Source organism: Macaca mulatta, chromosome 13 (genome assembly GCF_049350105.2).
Source record: "Macaca mulatta isolate MMU2019108-1 chromosome 13, T2T-MMU8v2.0, whole genome shotgun sequence".
NCBI classification, from domain to species: domain Eukaryota; kingdom Metazoa; phylum Chordata; class Mammalia; order Primates; family Cercopithecidae; genus Macaca; species Macaca mulatta.
In genome coordinates, this window is record NC_133418.1 from 35710108 (window position 1) to 35725380 (window position 15273).

Below are 15273 nucleotides of genomic sequence, written 5' to 3' on the forward strand. Positions count from 1 at the left end.
GTGAAAAAGGAAATAACCTCTGATGAAATCTGGAAAGAAGCTTTCTGAGAAACTGCTTAGTGTTCTGTTAATTCATCTCACAGAGTTACATCGGTATTTCGTGGATCTCTTTGCTAGCCTTATTTCTGTGGAATCTGAGAACAGATATTTCGGATCCCTTGGAAGACTATAGGGCCAAAGGAAATATCCTCCGATAACAAAGAGAAAGAAGCTTTCTGAGAAACGTCTTTGTGTTCTGTGAAATCATCTCACAGAGTTACAGCTTTCCCCTCAAGAAGCCTTTCACTAAGACAGTTCTTGTGGAACTGGCAAAGTGATATTTGGAAGCCCATAGAGGGCTATGGTGAAAAAGGAAATATCCTCATGAAATCTGGAAAGAAGATTTCTGAGAAACTGCTTAGCGTTCTGTTAAATCATCTCACAGAGTTACATCTGCATTTCGTGGATCTCTTTGCTAGCCTTATTTCTGTGGAATCTGAGAACGTATATTTCACATCCCTTGGAAGACTATAGGGCCAAAGGAAATATCCTCCGATAACAAAGAGAAAGAAGCTTTCTGAGAAACTTCTTTGTGTTTTGTGAAATCATCTCACAGAGTTACAGCTTATCCCTCAAGAAGCCTTTCCCTAAGACAGTTCTTCTGGAATTGGCTAAGTGATATTTGGAAGCCCATTGAGGGCTATGGTGAAAAAGGAAATATCCTCAGAAGAAATCTGGAAAGAAGCTTTCTGAGAAACTGCTTAGTGTTCTGTTAATTCATCTCACAGAGTTACATCTGTATTTCGTGGATCTCTTTGCTAGCCTTATTTCTGTGGAATCTGAGAACAGATATTTCGAATCCCTTGGAAGACTATAGGGCCAAAGGAAATATCCTCCGAAACAAAGAGAAAGAAGCTTTCTGAGAAACTTCTTTGTGTTCTGTGAAATCATCTCACAGAGTTACAGCTTTCCCCTCAAGAAGCCTTTCGCTAAGACAGTTCTTGTGGAATTGGCAAAGTGATATTTGGAAGCCCATAGAGGGCATTGGTGAAAAAGGAAATAACCTCAGATGAAATCTGGAAAGAAGCTTTCTGAGAAACTGCTTAGTGTTCTGTTAATTCATCTCACAGAGTTACATCTGTATTTCGTGGATCTCTTTGCTAGCCTTATTTCTGTGGAATCTGAGAACAGATATTTCACATCCCTTGGAAGACTATAGGGCCAAAGGAAATATCCTCCGATAACAAAGAGAAAGAAGCTTTCTGAGAAACGTCTTTGTGTTCTGTGAAATCATCTCACAGAGTTACAGCTTTCCCCTCAAGAAGCCTTTCGCTAAGACAGTTCTTGTGGAATTGGCAAATTGATATTTGGAAGCCTATAGAGGGCTATGGTGAAAATGGAAATATCCTCAGATGAAATCTGTAAAGAAGCTTTCTGAGAAACTGCTTAGTGTTCTGTTAATTCATCTCACAGAGTTACTTCTGTATTTCGTGGATCTCTTTGCTAGCCTTATTTCTGTGGAGTCTGAGAACAGATATTTCGGATCCCTTGGAAGAGTGTAGGGCCAAAGGAAATATCCTCCGATAACAAAGAGAAAGAAGCTTTCTGAGAAACTTTTTGTGTTCCGTGAAATCATCTCACAGACTTACAGCTTTCCCCTCAAGAAGCCTTTCGCTAAGACAGTTCTTGTGGAATTGGCAAAGTGATATTTGGAAGCCCATTGAGGGGTATGGTGAAAAAGGATATATCCTCAGATGAAATCTGGAAAGAAGCTTTCTGAGAAACTGCTTAGTGTTCTGTTAATTCATCTCACAGAGTTACATCTGTATTTCATGGATCTCTTTGCTAGCCTTATTTCTGTGGAATCTGAGAACAGATATTTCGGATCCCTTGGAAGACTATAGGGCCAAAGGAAATATCCTCCGATAACAAAGAGAAAGAAGCTTTCTGAGAAACATTTTGTGTTCCGTGAAATCATCTCACAGACTTACAGCTTTCCCCTCAAGAAGCCTTTCGTTAAGCCAGTTCTTGTGGAATTGGCAAAATGATATTTGGAAGCCCATAGAGGGCTAGGGTGAAAAAGGAAATATCCTCAGATGAAATCTGGAAAGAAGCTTTCTGAGAAACTGCTTAGTGTTCTGTTAATTCATTTCACAGAGTTACATCTGTATTTCTTGGACCTCTTTGCTAGCCTTATTTCTGTGGAATCTGAGAACATATTTTTCACATACCTTGGAAGACTATAGGGCCAAAGGAAATATCCTCCGATAACAAAGAGAAAGAAGCTTTCTGAGAAACCTCTTTGTGTCTGTAAAATCATCTCACAGAGTTACAGCTTTCCCCTCAAGAAGCCTTTCGCTAAGACAGTTCTTCTGGAACTGGCAAAGTGATATTTGGAAGCCCATTGAGGGCTATGGTGAAAAAGGAAATATCCTCAGATGAAATCTGGAAAGAAGCTTTCTGAGAAACTGCTTAGTGTTCTGTTAATTCATCTCACAGAGTTACATCTGTATTTCGTGGATCTCTTTGCTAACCTTATTTCTGTGGAATCTGAGAACAGATATTTCGGATCCCTTGGAAGACTATATTTCCAAAGGAAACATCCTCCAAAACAAAGAGAAAGAAGCTTTCTGAGAAACCTCTTGGTGTTCTGTGAAATCATCTCACAGAGTTACAGCTTTCCCCTCAAGAAGCCTTTCGCTAAGACAGTTCTTGTGGAATTGGCAAAGTGATATTTGGAAGCAAATAGAGGGCTATGGTGATAAAGGAAATATCCTCAGATAAAATCTGGAAAGAAGCTTTCTGAGAAACTGCTTAGTGTTCTGTTAATTCATCTCACAGAGTTACATCTGTATTTCCTGGATCTCTTTGCTAGTCTTATTTCTGTGTAAACTGAGAACAAATATTTCGGATCGCTTTGAGGACTATAGGGCCAAAGGAAATATCCTCTGATAACAAACAGAAAGAAGCTTTCTGAGAAACTTCTTTGTGTTCTGTGAAATCATCTCACAGAGTTACAGCTTTCCCCTCAAGAAGCCTTTCGCTAAGACAGTTCTTGTGGAATTCGCAAAGTGATATTTGGAAGCCCATAGAGGGCAATGGTGAAAAAGGAAATATCCTCATGAAATCTGGAAAGAAGCTTTCTGAGAAACTGCTTAGTGTTCTGTTAATTCATCTCACAGAGTTACATCTGTATTTCCTGGATCTCTTTGCTAGCCTTATTTCTGGGGAATCTGAGGACAGATATTTCGGATCCCTTGTAAGACTATAGGGCCAAAGGAAATATCCTCCGATAACAAAGAGAAAGAAGCTTTCTGAGAAACATTTTGTGTTCCGTGAAATCATCTCACAGAGTTACAGCTTTCCTCTCAGGAAGCCTTTCGCTAAGACAATTCTTGTGGAATTGGCAAAATGATATTTGGAACCCCTAGAAGGCTAGGGTGAAAAAGGAAATATCCTCAGATGAAATCTGGAAAGAAGCTTTCTGAGAAACTGCTTAGTGTTCTGTTAATTCATTTCACAGAGTTACATCTGTATTTCGTGGATCTCTTTGCTAGCCTTATTTCTGTGGAATCTGAGAACATATTTTTCACATCCCTTGGAAGACTATAGGGCCAAAGGAAATATCCTCCGATAACAAAGAGAAAGAATCTTTCTTAGAAACTTCTTTGTGTCTGTAAAATCATCTCACAGAGTTACAGCTTTCCCCTCAAGAAGCCTTTCGCTAAGACAGTTCTTCTGAAACTGGCAAAGTGATATTTGGAAGCCCATTGACGGCTATGGTGAAAAAGGAAATATCCTCAGATGAAATCTGGAAAGAAGCTTTCTGAGAAACTGCTTAGTGTTCTGTTAATTCATCTCACAGGGTTACATCTGTATTTCGTGGATCTCTTTGCTAACCTTATTTCTGTGGAATCTGAGAACAGATATTTCGGATCCCTTGGAAGACTATAGGGAAAAAGGAAATATCCTCCGAAACAAAGAGAAAGAAGCTTTCTGAGAAACCTCTTGGTTTTCTGTGAAATCATCTCACAGAGTTACAGCTTTCCCCTCAAGAAGCCTTTCGCTAAGACAGTTCTTGTGAAATTGGCAAAGTGATATTTGGAAGTCCATAGAGGGCTATGTTGAAAAAGGAAATATCCTCAGATGAAATCTGTAAAGAAGCTTTCTGAGATACTGCTTAGTTTTCTGTTTATTCATCTCACAGAGTTACATCTGTATCTCTTGGATCTCTTTGCTAGCCCTATTTCTGTGGAATCTGAGAACAGATATTTCGGATCCCTTGGAAGAATATAGGACCAAAGGAAATATCCTCCGATAACAAAGAGAAAGAAGCTTTCTGAGAAACTTCTTTGTGTTCTGTGAAATCATCTCACAGAGTTACAGCTTTCCCCTCAAGAAGCCTTTCGCTAAGACAGTTCTTGTGGAATTGGCAAAGTGATATTTGGAAGCCCATAGAGGGCTATGTTGAAAAAGGAAATATCCTCAGATAAAATCTGGAAAGAAGCTTTCTGAGAAACTGCTTAGTGTTCTGTTAATTCATCTCACAGAGTTACATCTGTATTTCGTGGATCTCTTTGCTAGCCTTATTTCTTTGGAATCTGAAAACAGATATTTCGGATCCTTTGGAAGACTATAGGGCCAGAGGAAATATCCTCCGAAACAAAGAGAAAGAAGCTTTCTGAGAAACTTCTTTGTGTTCTGTGAAATCATCTCACAGAGTTACAGCTTTCCCCTCAAGAAGCCTTTCGCTAAGACAGTTCTTCTGGAATTGGCAAAGTGATATTTGGAAGCCCATAGAGGGCTTTGGTGAAAAAGGAAATAACCTCAGATGAAATCTGGAAAGAAGCTTTCTGAGAAACTGTTTAGTGTTCTGTTAATTCATCTCACAGAGTTACATCGGTATTTCGTGGATCTCTTTGCTAGCCTTATTTCTGTGGAATCTGAGAACAGATATTTCGGATCCCTTGCAAGACTATAGGGCCAAAGGAAATATCCTCCGATAACAAAGAAAAAGAAGCTTTCTGAGAAACTTCTTTGTGTTCTGTGAAATCATCTCACAGAGTTACAGCTTTCCCCTCAAGAAGCCTTTCGCTGAGACAGTTCTTGTGGAATTGGCAAAGTGATATTTGGAAGCCCATAGAGGGTTTTGGTGAAAAAGGAAATAACCTCAGATGAAATCTGGAAAGAAGCTTTCTGAGAAACTGCTTAGTGTTCTGTTAATTCATCTCACAGAGTTACATCGGTATTTCGTGGATCTCTTTGCTAGCCTTATTTCTGTGGAATCTGAGAACAGATATTTCGGATCCCTTGGAAGACTATAGTGCCAAAGGAAATATCCTCCGATAACAAAGAGAAAGAAGCTTTCTGAGAAACGTCTTTGTGTTCTGTGAAATCATCTCACAGAGTTACAGCTTTCCCCTCAAGAAGCCTTTCACTAAGACAGTTCTTGTGGAATTGGCAAAGTGATATTTGGAAGCCCATAGAGGGCTATGGTGAAAAAGGAAATATCCTCATGAAATCTGGAAAGAAGATTTCTGAGAAACTGCTTAGTGTTCTGTTAAATCATCTCACAGAGTTACATCTGCATTTCGTGGATCTCTTTGCTAGCCTTATTTCTGTGGAATCTGAGAACGTATATTTCACATCCCTTGGAAGACTATAGGGCCAAAGGAAATATCTTCCGATAACAAAGAGAAAGAAGCTTTCTGAGAAACTTATTTGTGTTTTGTGAAATCATCTCACAGAGTTACAGCTTATCCCTCAAGAAGCCTTTCGCTAAGACAGTTCTTCTGGAATTGGCTAAGTGATATTTGGAAGCCCTTTGAGGGCTATGGTGAAAAAGGAAATATCCTCAGAAGAAATCTGGAAAGAAGCTTTCTGAGAAACTGCTTAGTGTTCTGTTAATTCATCTCACAGAGTTACATCTGTATTTCGTGGATCTCTTTGCTAGCCTTATTTCTGTGGAATCTGAGAACAGATATTTCGAATCCCTTGGAAGACTATGGGGCCAAAGGAAATATCCTCCGAAACAAAGAGAAAGAAGCTTTCTGAGAAACTTCTTTGTGTTCTGTGAAATCATCTCACAGAGTTACAGCTTTCCCCTCAAGAAGCCTTTCGCTAAGACAGTTCTTGTGGAATTGGCAAAGTGATATTTGGAAGCCCATAGAGGGCATTGGTGAAAAAGGAAATAACCTCAGATGAAATCTGGAAAGAAGCTTTCTGAGAAACTGCTTAGTGTTGTGTTAATTCATCTCACAGAGTTACATCGGTATTTCCTGGATCTCTTTGCTAGCTTTATTTCTGTGGAATCTGAGAACAGATATTTCACATCCCTTGGAAGACTATAGGGCCAAAGGAAATATCCTCCGATAACAAAGAGAAAGAAGCTTTCTGAGAAACGTCTTTGTGTTCTGTGAAATCATCTCACAGAGTTACAGCTTTCCCCTCAAGAAGCCTTTCGCTAAGACAGTTCTTGTGGAATTGGCAAAGTGATATTTGGAAGCCTATAGAGGTCTATGGTGAAAATGGAAATATCCTCAGATGAAATCTGTAAAGAAGCTTTCTGAGAAACTGCTTAGTGTTCTGTTAATTCATCTCACAGAGTTACTTCTGTATTTCGTGGATCGCTTTGCTAGCCTTATTTCTGTGGAATCTGAGAACAGATATTTCGGATCCCTTGGAAGAGTGTAGGGCCAAAGGAAATATCCTCCGAAAACAAAGAGAAAGAAGCTTTCTGAGAAACTTTTTGTGTTCTGTGAAATCATCTCACAGACTTACAGCTTTCCCCTCAAGAAACCTTTCGCTAAGACAGTTCTTGTGGAATTGGCAAAGTGATATTTGGAAGCCCATAGAGGGCTATGGTGAAAATGGAAATATCCTCAGATGAAATCTGGAAAGAAGCTTTCTGAGAAACTGCTTAGTGTTCTCTTAATTCATCTCACAGAGTTACATCTGTATTTCGTGGATCTCTTTGCTAGCCTTATTTCTGTGGAATCTGAGAACAGATATTTCGGATCCCTTGGAAGACTATAGGGCCAAAGGAAATGTCCTCCAATAACAAAGAGAAAGAAGCTTTCTGAGAAACTTCTTTGTGTTCTGTGAAATCATCTCACAGAGTTACAGCTTTCCCCTCAAGAAGTCTTTCGCTAAGACAGTTCTTGTGGAATTCGCAAAGTGATATTTGGAAGCCCATAGAGGGCTATGGTGAAAAAGGAAATATCCTCATGAAATCTGGAAAGAAGCTTTCTGAGAAACTGCTTAGTGTTCTGTTAATTCATCTCACAGAGTTACATCTGTATTTCGTGGATCTCTTTGCTAGCCTTATTTCTGAGGAATCTGAGGACAGATATTTCGGATCCCTTGTAAGACTATAGGGCCAAAGGAAATATCCTCCGATAACAAAGAGAAAGAAGCTTTCTGAGAAACATTTTGTGTTCCGTGAAATCATCTCACAGACTTACAGCTTTCCCCTCAAGAAGCCTTTCGCTAAGACAATTCTTGTGGAATTGGCAAAATGATATTTGGAAGCCCATAGAAGGCTAGGGTGAAAAAGGAAATATCCTCAGATGAAATCTGGAAAGAAGCTTTCTGAGAAACTGCTTAGTGTTCTGTTAATTCATTTCACAGAGTTACATCTGTATTTCGTGGATCTCTTTGCTAGCCTTATTTCTGTGGAATCTGAGAACATATTTTTCACATGCCTTGGAAGACTATAGGGCCAAAGGAAATATCCTCCGATAACAAAGAGAAAGAAGCTTTCTGAGAAACTTCTTTGTGTCTGTAAAATCATCTCACAGAGTTACAGCTTTCCCCTCAAGAAGCCTTTCGCTAAGACAGTTCTTCTGGAACTAGCAAAGTGATATTTGGAAGCCCATTGAGGGCTATGGTGAAAAAGGAAATATCCTCAGATGAAATCTGGAAAGAAGCTTTCTGAGAAACTGCTTAGTGTTCTGTTAATTCATCTCACAGAGTTACATCTGTATTTCCTGGATCTCTTTGCAAACCTTATTTCTGTGGAATCTGAGAACAGATATTTCGGATCCCTTGGAAGACTATATTTCCAAAGGAAATATCCTCCGAAACAAAGACAAAGAAGCTTTCTGAGAAACCTCTTGTTGTTCTGTGAAATCATCTCACAGAGTTACAGCTTTCCCCTCAAGAAGCCTTTCGCTAAGACAGTTCTTGTGAAATTGGCAAAGTGATATTTGGAAGTCCATAGAGGGCTATGTTGAAAAAGGAAATATCCTCAGATGAAATCTGGAAAGAAGCTTTCTGAGATACTGCTTAGTTTTCTGTTAATTCATCTCACAGAGTTACATCTGTATCTCTTGGATCTCTTTGCTAGCCCTATTTCTGTGGAATCTGAGAACAGATATTTCGGATCCCTTGGAAGACTATAGGACCAAAGGAAATATCCTCCGATAACAAAGAGAAAGAAGCTTTCTGAGAAACTTCTTTGTGTTCTGTGAAATCATCTCACAGAGCTGCAGCTTTCCCCTCAAGAAGCCTTTCGCTAAGACAGTTCTTGTGGAATTGGCAAAGTGATATTTGGAAGCCCATTGAGGGGTATGGTGAAAAAGGATATATCCTCAGATGAAATCTGGAAAGAAGCTTTCTGAGAAACTGCTTAGTGTTCTGTTAATTCATCTCACAGAGTTACATCTGTATTTCATGGATCTCTTTGCTAGCCTTATTTCTGTGGAATCTGAGAACAGATATTTCGGATCCCTTGGAAGACTATAGGGCCAAAGGAAATATCCTCCGATAACAAAGAGAAAGAAGCTTTCTGAGAAACATTTTGTGTTCCGTGAAATCATCTCACAGACTTACAGCTTTCCCCTCAAGAAGCCTTTCGTTAAGCCAGTTCTTGTGGAATTGGCAAAATGATATTTGGAAGCCCATAGAGGGCTAGGGTGAAAAAGGAAATATCCTCAGATGAAATCTGGAAAGAAGCTTTCTGAGAAACTGCTTAGTGTTCTGTTAATTCATTTCACAGAGTTACATCTGTATTTCTTGGATCTCTTTGCTAGCCTTATTTCTGTGGAATCTGAGAACATATTTTTCACATCCCTTGGAAGACTATAGGGCCAAAGGAAATATCCTCCGATAACAAAGAGAAAGAAGCTTTCTGAGAAACTTCTTTGTGTCTGTAAAATCATCTCACAGAGTTACAGCTTTCCCCTCAAGAAGCCTTTCGCTAAGACAGTTCTTCTGGAACTGGCAAAGTGATATTTGGAAGCCCATTGAGGGCTATGGTGAAAAAGGAAATATCCTCAGATGAAATCTGGAAAGAAGCTTTCTGAGAAACTGCTTAGTGTTCTGTTAATTCATCTCACAGAGTTACATCTGTATTTCGTGGATCTCTTTGCTAACCTTATTTCTGTGGAATCTGAGAACAGATATTTCGGATCCCTTGGAAGACTATATTTCCAAAGGAAACATCCTCCAAAACAAAGAGAAAGAAGCTTTCTGAGAAACCTCTTGGTGTTCTGTGAAATCATCTCACAGAGTTACAGCTTTCCCCTCAAGAAGCCTTTCGCTAAGACAGTTCTTGTGGAATTGGCAAAGTGATATTTGGAAGCAAATAGAGGGCTATGGTGATAAAGGAAATATCCTCAGATAAAATCTGGAAAGAAGCTTTCTGAGAAACTGCTTAGTGTTCTGTTAATTCATCTCACAGAGTTACATCTGTATTTCCTGGATCTCTTTGCTAGTCTTATTTCTGTGTAAACTGAGAACAAATATTTCGGATCGCTTTGAGGACTATAGGGCCAAAGGAAATATCCTCTGATAACAAACAGAAAGAAGCTTTCTGAGAAACTTCTTTGTGTTCTGTGAAATCATCTCACAGAGTTACAGCTTTCCCCTCAAGAAGCCTTTCGCTAAGACAGTTCTTGTGGAATTCGCAAAGTGATATTTGGAAGCCCATAGAGGGCAATGGTGAAAAAGGAAATATCCTCATGAAATCTGGAAAGAAGCTTTCTGAGAAACTGCTTAGTGTTCTGTTAATTCATCTCACAGAGTTACATCTGTATTTCCTGGATCTCTTTGCTAGCCTTATTTCTGGGGAATCTGAGGACAGATATTTCGGATCCCTTGTAAGACTATAGGGCCAAAGGAAATATCCTCCGATAACAAAGAGAAAGAAGCTTTCTGAGAAACATTTTGTGTTCCGTGAAATCATCTCACAGAGTTACAGCTTTCCTCTCAGGAAGCCTTTCGCTAAGACAATTCTTGTGGAATTCGCAAAATGATATTTGGAAGCCCATAGAAGGCTAGGGTGAAAAAGGAAATATCCTCAGATGAAATCTGGAAAGAAGCTTTCTGAGAAACTGCTTAGTGTTCTGTTAATTCATTTCACAGAGTTACATCTGTATTTCGTGGATCTCTTTGCTAGCCTTATTTCTGTGGAATCTGAGAACATATTTTTCACATCCCTTGGAAGACTATAGGGCCAAAGGAAATATCCTCCGATAACAAAGAGAAAGAATCTTTCTTAGAAACTTCTTTGTGTCTGTAAAATCATCTCACAGAGTTACAGCTTTCCCCTCAAGAAGCCTTTCGCTAAGACAGTTCTTCTGAAACTGGCAAAGTGATATTTGGAAGCCCATTGACGGCTATGGTGAAAAAGGAAATATCCTCAGATGAAATCTGGAAAGAAGCTTTCTGAGAAACTGCTTAGTGTTCTGTTAATTCATCTCACAGGGTTACATCTGTATTTCGTGGATCTCTTTGCTAACCTTATTTCTGTGGAATCTGAGAACAGATATTTCGGATCCCTTGGAAGACTATAGGGAAAAAGGAAATATCCTCCGAAACAAAGAGAAAGAAGCTTTCTGAGAAACCTCTTGGTTTTCTGTGAAATCATCTCACAGAGTTACAGCTTTCCCCTCAAGAAGCCTTTCGCTAAGACAGTTCTTGTGAAATTGGCAAAGTGATATTTGGAAGTCCATAGAGGGCTATGTTGAAAAAGGAAATATCCTCAGATGAAATCTGTAAAGAAGCTTTCTGAGATACTGCTTAGTTTTCTGTTTATTCATCTCACAGAGTTACATCTGTATCTCTTGGATCTCTTTGCTAGCCCTATTTCTGTGGAATCTGAGAACAGATATTTCGGATCCCTTGGAAGACTATAGGACCAAAGGAAATATCCTCCGATAACAAAGAGAAAGAAGCTTTCTGAGAAACTTCTTTGTGTTCTGTGAAATCATCTCACAGAGTTACAGCTTTCCCCTCAAGAATCCTTTCGCTAAGACAGTTCTTGTGGAATTGGCAAAGTGATATTTGGAAGCCCATAGAGGGCTATGTTGAAAAAGGAAATATCCTCAGATAAAATCTGGAAAGAAGCTTTCTGAGAAACTGCTTAGTGTTCTGTTAATTCATCTCACAGAGTTACATCTGTATTTCGTGGATCTCTTTGCTAGCCTTATTTCTTTGGAATCTGAAAACAGATATTTCGGATCCCTTGGAAGACTATAGGGCCAGAGGAAATATCCTCCGAAACAAAGAGAAAGAAGCTTTCTGAGAAACTTCTTTGTGTTCTGTGAAATCATCTCACAGAGTTACAGCTTTCCCCTCAAGAAGCCTTTCGCTAAGACAGTTCTTCTGGAATTGGCAAAGTGATATTTGGAAGCCCATAGAGGGCTTTGGTGAAAAAGGAAATAACCTCAGATGAAATCTGGAAAGAAGCTTTCTGAGAAACTGCTTAGTGTTCTGTTAATACATCTCACAGAGTTACATCGGTATTTCGTGGATCTCTTTGCTAGCCTTATTTCTGTGGAATCTGAGAACAGATATTTCGGATCCCTTGGAAGACTATAGTGCCAAAGGAAATATCCTCCGATAACAAAGCGAAAGAAGCTTTCTGAGAAACGTCTTTGTGTTCTGTGAAATCATCTCACAGAGTTACAGCTTTCCCCTCAAGAAGCCTTTCACTAAGACAGTTCTTGTGGAATTGGCAAAGTGATATTTGGAAGCCCATAGAGGGCTATGGTGAAAAAGGAAATATCCTCATGAAATCTGGAAAGAAGATTTCTGAGAAACTGCTTAGTGTTCTGTTAAATCATCTCACAGAGTTACATCTGCATTTCGTGGATCACTTTGCTAGCCTTATTTCTGTGGAATCTGAGAACGTATATTTCACATCCCTTGGAAGACTATAGGGCCAAAGGAAATATCCTCCGATAACAAAGAGAAAGAAGCTTTCTGAGAAACTTATTTGTGTTTTGTGAAATCATCTCACAGAGTTACAGCTTATCCCTCAAGAAGCCTTTCGCTAAGACAGTTCTTCTGGAATTGGCTAAGTGATATTTGGAAGCCCATTGAGGGCTATGGTGAAAAAGGAAATATCCTCAGAAGAAATCTGGAAAGAAGCTTTCTGAGAAACTGCTTAGTGTTCTGTTAATTCATCTCACAGAGTTACATCTGTATTTCGTGGATCTCTTTGCTAGCCTTATTTCTGTGGAATCTGAGAACAGATATTTCGAATCCCTTGGAAGACTATAGGGCCAAAGGAAATATCCTCCGAAACAAAGAGAAAGAAGCTTTCTGAGAAACTTCTTTGTGTTCTGTGAAATCATCTCACAGAGTTACAGCTTTCCCCTCAAGAAGCCTTTCGCTAAGACAGTTCTTGTGGAATTGGCAAAGTGATATTTGGAAGCCCATAGAGGGCATTGGTGAAAAAGGAAATAACCTCAGATGAAATCTGGAAAGAAGCTTTCTGAGAAACTGCTTAGTGTTGTGTTAATTCATCTCACAGAGTTACATCGGTATTTCCTGGATCTCTTTGCTAGCTTAATTTCTGTGGAATCTGAGAACAGATATTTCACATCCCTTGGAAGACTATAGGGCCAAAGGAAATATCCTCCGATAACAAAGAGAAAGAAGCTTTCTGAGAAACGTCTTTGTGTTCTGTGAAATCATCTCACAGAGTTACAGCTTTCCCCTCAAGAAGCCTTTCGCTAAGACAGTTCTTGTGGAATTGGCAAAGTGATATTTGGAAGCCTATAGAGGGCTATGGTGAAAATGGAAATATCCTCAGATGAAATCTGTAAAGAAGCTTTCTGAGAAACTGCTTAGTGTTCTGTTAATTCATCTCACAGAATTACTTCTGTATTTCGTGGATCGCTTTGCTAGCCTTATTTCTGTGGAATCTGAGAACAGATATTTCGGATCCCTTGGAAGTGTGTAGGGCCAAAGGAAATATCCTCCGAAAACAAAGAGAAAGAAGCTTTCTGAGAAACTTTTTGTGTTCTGTGAAATCATCTCACAGACTTACAGCTTTCCCCTCAAGAAACCTTTCGCTAAGACAGTTCTTGTGGAATTGGCAAAGTGATATTTGGAAGCCCACAGAGGGCTATGGTGAAAATGGAAATATCCTCAGATGAAATCTGGAAAGAAGCTTTCTGAGAAACTGCTTAGTGTTCTCTTAATTCATCTCACAGAGTTACATCTGTATTTCGTGGATCTCTTTGCTAGCCTTATTTCTGTGGAATCTGAGAACAGATATTTCGGATCCCTTGGAAGACTATAGGGCCAAAGGAAATGTCCTCCAATAACAAAGAGAAAGAAGCTTTCTGAGAAACTTCTTTGTGTTCCGTGAAATCATCTCACAGACTTACAGCTTTCCCCTCAAGAAGCCTTTCGCTAAGACAATTCTTGTGGAATTGGCAAAATGATATTTGGAAGCCCATAGAAGGCTAGGGTGAAAAAGGAAATATCCTCAGATGAAATCTGGAAAGAAGCTTTCTGAGAAACTGCTTAGTGTTCTGTTAATTCATTTCACAGAGTTACATCTGTATTTCGTGGATCTCTTTGCTAGCCTTATTTCTGTGGAATCTGAGAACATATTTTTCACATCCCTTGGAAGACTATAGGGCCAAAGGAAATATCCTCCGATAACAAAGAGAAAGAAGCTTTCTGAGAAACTTCTTTGTGTCTGTAAAATCATCTCACAGAGTTACAGCTTTCCCCTCAAGAAGCCTTTCGCTAAGACAGTTCTTGTGAAATTGGCAAAGTGATATTTGGAAGTCCATAGAGGGCTATGTTGAAAAAGGAAATATCCTCAGATGAAATCTGGAAAGTAGCTTTCTGAGATACTGCTTAGTTTTCTGTTAATTCATCTCACAGAGTTACATCTGTATTTCATGGATCTCTTTGCTAGCCCTATTTCTGTGGAATCTGAGAACAGATATTTCGGATCCCTTGGAAGACTATAGGACCAAAGGAAATATCCTCCGATAACAAAGAGAAAGAAGCTTTCTGAGAAACTTCTTTGTGTTCTGTGAAATCATCTCACAGAGTTGCAGCTTTCCCCTCAAGAAGCCTTTCGCTAAGACAGTTCTTGTGGAATTGGCAAAGTGATATTTGGAAGCCCTTAGAGGGCTATGTTGAAAAAGGAAATATCCTCAGATGAAATCTGGAAAGAAGCTTTCTGAGATACTGCTTAGTTTTCTGTTAATTCATCTCACAGAGTTACATCTGTATCTCTTGGATCTCTTTGCTAGCCCTATTTCTGTGGAATCTGAGAACAGATATTTCGGATCCCTTGGAAGACTATAGGTCCAAAGGAAATATCCTCCGATAACAAAGAGAAAGAAGCTTTCTGAGAAAATTCTTTGTGTTCTGTGAAATCATCTCACAGAGTTACAGCTTTCCCCTCAAGAAGCCTTTCGCTAAGACAGTTCTTGTGGAATTGGCAAAGTGATATTTGGAAGCAAATAGAGGGCTATGGTGAAAAAGGAAATATCCTCAGATAAAATCTGGAAAGAAGCTTTCTGAGAAACTGCTTAGTGTTCTGTTAACTCATCTCACAGAGTTACATCTGTATTTCGTCGATCTCTTTGCTAGTCTTATTTCTGTGTAAACTGAGAACAAATATTTCGGATCGCTTTGAGGACTATAGGGCCAAAGGAAATATCCTCTGATAACAAACAGAAAGAAGCTTTCTGAGAAACTTCTTTGTGTTCTGTGAAATCATCTCCCAGATTTACAGCTTTCCCCTCAAGAAGCCTTTCGCTAAGACAGTTCTTGTGGAATTCGCAAAGTGATATTTGGAAGCCCATAGAGGGCTATGGTGAAAAAGGAAATATCCTCATGAAATCTGGAAAGAAGCTTTCTGAGAAACTGCTTAGTGTTCTGTTAATTCATCTCACAGAGTTACATCTGTATTTCCTGGATCTCTTTGCTAGCCTTATTTCTGTGGAATCTGAGGACAGATATTTCGGATCCCTTGTAAGACTATAGGGCCAAAGGAAATATCCTCCGATAACAAAGAGAAAGAAGCTTTCTGAG